This window comes from Muscardinus avellanarius (assembly GCF_963383645.1).
Source record: "Muscardinus avellanarius genome assembly, chromosome: 4".
NCBI lineage: Eukaryota > Metazoa > Chordata > Mammalia > Rodentia > Gliridae > Muscardinus > Muscardinus avellanarius.
This window is the reverse complement of record NC_137789.1, coordinates 58,226,805-58,231,837: the sequence shown is the minus strand read 5'-3', so window position 1 is coordinate 58,231,837 and position 5,033 is coordinate 58,226,805.

Here is a 5,033-nt window from a genome sequence, read left to right as displayed (position 1 = left end):
GGGAGGTTGAGACAGGAGGATTATGGGTTCATGGCTAGCCTCAGCACTTAGCGAGGCTCTCTGCAACGTAGTGAGACCATGTTTCAAATTAAAGAATAAAATAGGGTTGGGGTGTAGCTCAGAGATAGAAAGCCTCTGGGTTTCATCCCTAGTACCACTAAAAAAAAGAAAAGAAAAAAAAAGAATTGGTTGAATAAGAGAAAGTACCATGAAGAAACAAAAAGAGAAGGTTTCTCTGAGAAGTGAAAACAAACTGTGGAAAAGAGAAGGAAAAAAGGAAAAACAAGTTACAGGCAAAAGGGCCTAAGCAGAATTTATTTCTATAAGGCTCGTTTTGGTTTGTTATCGGATGAACACTTTTATCTTCCTCAAAACTCTTCTCATTGCTTTAAGACATGAATACAATCTACCATGACGAACAAGTATTTTTAAGCACTTCAAACTTTTCTTCTAATAGCATTAGCAAGAGAAATAAATATATTGTCTGTTTTTTTCAAAAATCATCTATGTCCAATTATACTTTTAAGGTATGTCAACCTTTATGAACTTTTAGGAACACTTTTAAAACACTTGGAAATGATTCTACTTACTCTCCATCTACTTCCGGTCTTCTGCATACACAATGAAACTTGCCACCAAAATCTATGTAAAGATCATTCTCAACAATGTGAAATATCCGACCAGTGACCAGTTTATCCTTGGCAGGCCCCATCTGTGTAAGAGGTGAGCGTCTCAGCATGGATGCGAAGGATTCCACATTTTTCGGAGACTCCTAAGTAGGAAAAGATACACATATACTTCAACACAAAGATATACTATGGTAAATATAATAACCCTAGAGAGGAAACTCCTAAAAATAAATTTGCTCTACATATACATTTTGTAACAATAAGAAAATAATGCAAGTGGAATTTTGTTTTTAAAAGCCAGTTGGGCCAGGCACATGCTAGTAATTTTAGTACTGGGGAGGCTGAGATAGGAGGATTGCATGTTTGCAGCCAGCCTCACAACTTAGTAAGGCCTTCCACAATTTAGCCAGACTCCATGCAAAATGAAAAATAAAATAGGGCTGGGAGTATAGCTCAGAGGTAGAAGAATGTTCCAGGGTTCCATCTCCAGTGCCCCTAACCCCCTTCCCAGCCAGTATTCTGATACAGGTATATCTCCAGTGCCCCTAACCCCCTTCCCAGCCAGTATTCTGATACAGGTATTTTTTTCCTTCTTTTTACCGGGAATTGAATCCAGGGGCATTTTATCTCCAGGGGCATTTTATCTTCAAGCTACATTCTCAGTCTTTTTTGTTGTTGTGTTGTTAACAGGGTCTCATCACTAAATTGCTGAAGCTGGCCTTGAATGTGAAATTCTCCTTTCTCAGCCTCCCAAATACTGGGATTACAGGCTGAGCTGCCACACCCGGCTGTGACTATTCTTTTAACATAAATTCAAATATACATTTAGATAAAAATGACTAAAGCCTGGTGTGGTGGTGGCGCAGGCTTGTAATCCCAGTGCTTAGGAGGCGGAGGCAGGAGGATCTCACAGGTTCGAAGCCAGCCGTGCTGGCTTAAGAGACCCTGTTTCCAAATAAAAAGTATAAAAATAGGGCTGGGAGTGTAGCCCAGAGGTAGAAGGGTTTCCAGGAACTCCAGCACCACCACCAAAAAAAAAAAAAAAAAGACTAAGGGCCCTTCATCACAATGATCAGTTTGAACATGAATTCTTATTGTGTAATCATTTAAAATGATCTAAGTTCATTTTAATTTCCTCATTTTTCCTAAAGTAAAATTCCAAAGGGAAAACAGCTTCTGTCATCACATTTGCTGTTGCTTTCTAGGAATGTTTACAGAGATTGAATTCACCTGAGGTATAGCTCAATATATAATGTAGGCTGATCCCCCAACACATCCATTTGCAGAAATCCATGAGCACAGATTTGTGCCTTCTACTCATCTTTAATTTGTACTTTGGTGTGGTGTGTGCACACTTTGGCACAAATCAAGGGAAAAACTTAATTTCTACTTGTGGGAGTTAATCACAGGAGAATATCAACAATTTAATCTGGCTACCTCTAGATTCTACTTGGAGTGAGTTTTACATTTGTTATTCAAGGAGAGAGAGAGAGAGAGAGAGAGAGAGAGAGAGAGTGTGTGTGTGTGTGTGTGTGTGTGTGTGTGTGTGTGTACTGGGGATGGAATCCAGAGATGTTCTATCTCTGAGCTACATCTCCAGCCCTATTTTATTTTTTATTTTGAAACATGGTCTCATAAGTTGCTGAGGCTGGTGGCAATGTAGTCTTCCTGTCTTACCCTCCAAAGGCTAGAGTTATAAGCATGGGCTACCACACCAACTCAAGAAAAAAAAATTTTTCTCTCGTGGTAAAGGGTATAGAACCCAGGGGTGTTCTACTTCTGAGCTACACCCCCATCCCTATTTTATTTTTTATTTTCAAACAGGGTCTCACTAAGTTGCAGAGGGCATTGCTAAGTTGCTGACGCTGGCTGTGAACCTGAGATCATCCTGTCTCAGTCTCCCAAGTTCTGAGATTACAGGCATGCACCACCACATCTGGCTTTCAAGGAAAACTATTAAGAGTTCAATGTCTCTCAATATGTTCCACTTATAAAAAAAGATTAACTTTAAAAATTTTTATTTATTTATTTTTTATTTTTGGTGGTACTGGGGTTCCTGGAAGCCCTTCTACCTCCGGGCTACACTCCCAGACCTATTTTTACATTTTTTTATTTGGAAACAGGGTCTCCTAAGCCAGCGCGTGCGGCTGGCTTTGAACCTGTGCGATCCTCCTGTCTCTGCCTCCCAAGCGCAGAGATTACAAGCGTGCGCCATCACGCCCAGCTAAATTTAAAAAAAAAAATTTTTTTAAAGAGTTCAATGTCATATTTACCTTTTAAACTACACAATTATATTTATGACTTAATTTAATGCAGGTATTACTCCAAGGATTAAAAACTCAAATGCTAGGTAGGCATATGGGAATTTGGTACACAGAAGAATATGTACCCAGTCTAAAAGGTGCTGCCATTATTCAGTTCCAGCTGCAATTCAAATCCAGTTGTTGCTGCATTTTAATTTCTAAGAAGCCAAAAACCTATACATTAATGTAAATTTTCCTTTTTTTTTTTTTTTTTTTTTGCAGGTCTGGGGATGGAACCCAAAGGAATTCGACCTCCAAGCTACACCCCCTGCCCAATTTTTTATTCTTTATTTTGAAACAGGGTCTCACTGAGTTGCAGAGGGCCTCACTAAGTAGCTGAGGCTGTTTGCAAACTGCAGTCCTCTGGTCTCAGCCTCCCAAATGCTGGGATTACAAGCGTGCACCACCACGCCCAGCTCTCCATTTTTTAAAAATGCTTATACCTTGAAAAATTTTCCATCTTACAGATTGGGCAAAACACATTCAGGTATTGATTCTGGCCAAAAACCACATGTGCACAGCCTCTGCCTTAGAAAAAAGAAAGTCAAGACAGTGGACTGGTGCTAAGTCCCTTAGGTGCTAGAGCTTCAAAGGGCAGGGTGATGAGTTTATTTCAGTGGCTAAAGCACACTGGGAAGGAATCCTTAGCACAGAAGAGTCAATCTAAGCCCAAGGCAAGTCAGGAGACATAGATGCCAACGAGAGCTGAAAGGGTAGCCAAAAATGTATGTATGAGCTGGAACATTATAACTCCACAAAGTACAAACACTAAAGCTTCTCAAAGAAGCATCTTACAAAATAGTTCTTTCTTGCAGAGACAAGGAAAAACACACCCTATAGACTCAATACAGACACAGCTTTGAACTACTCTCAGAGGTAATACAAAGGGAGTAATACTAAGTGAGACATCAGTGACAAGAGCAGCTATGTTCCGCTGCCACAAGCCACTATACCACCCACAGTAGCTGAGAAGAGCTCAAGGTTGCGGCAGATTGTACAACCTGTGGGTTGTGTCCAGCTGGCAACCCGGGAGGGTCCGTCCCACTCTTCCCTACTCTACCATTACCACTCTGTGCCAGATACCTGACAGGCTTCCTTTAAACAACTAAAACAGCCTCTGATGGCGGAAGATCCAATAGTATATATCTACTGAAAATAATTCACCCATCACTAGGCCTGTTTCTAAAATATCAAAATCTCCTTTACAACTATAGGGAGATATTTGGGCTAAGATTAGTGTGGCAGGAAGTGGCATTTTCTCTTAGTTTTAGGAAACTGAGTATTCTCAACTATTTAAAAAGATTCTTGTAAGAACTTTAGTAAACCTATTGTGAAATATTTGCTACAATATAAACTTTATAACTACCAATAATGATTTTTTTAAGGCATCTTTAAAAATCAAGTGGAGGGCTGAGAATGTAGCTCAGTGGTGGAGTGCCAGCACCACACACATACAAAAATATAAAAATAAGATGTTATTTCTTCTGTTCCATTATTTTTGCCTTTATTTGCATTATTGTATTTTACAATGGAGGGAAAAGTGTTTTCAATGAGTGGAATGGTTTTGCTGCAAGCATAAGACTTATGAGTTGACATCTAGATTTGCTTTGGGGTTGCAGATTCATTATTACCCAGTGATTTTTGGAGACTATATCAAGCAAAAGTATTCCTTCAAAAATCATAATCTAGAACCACATCTGAATTCCTAGAGCATATCCCAAGCTGTACTCACTTAAGTGTCATTTCTAAAAATAAGAAAAGGTAGCAACTCCCACAATATATATTGCCAACTGGGAGTTGCCAACTGAGTATATATACTCAGTATATATATATATCTCATGCATATTAGAGGACATCTAATATATAGGTTGAAATCAGAAGTTATTAGTACCAAAAAAAGCGAGATATCAACTAGTCTACTTCATTTAAAACAAGTATCATACCTGCTATTCAAAGCTAAATGGTATGCTGGACAGTGATGATTAAATAAATGTTGCCACAAAATTCAGAAAGTAGATAATAAAAAAAAAAAACTTAAAAGAAAGAATACGGTACAGCAGCGCAGTAGAAATCCTAAGAAACCTAAATTCATTGAGACCAA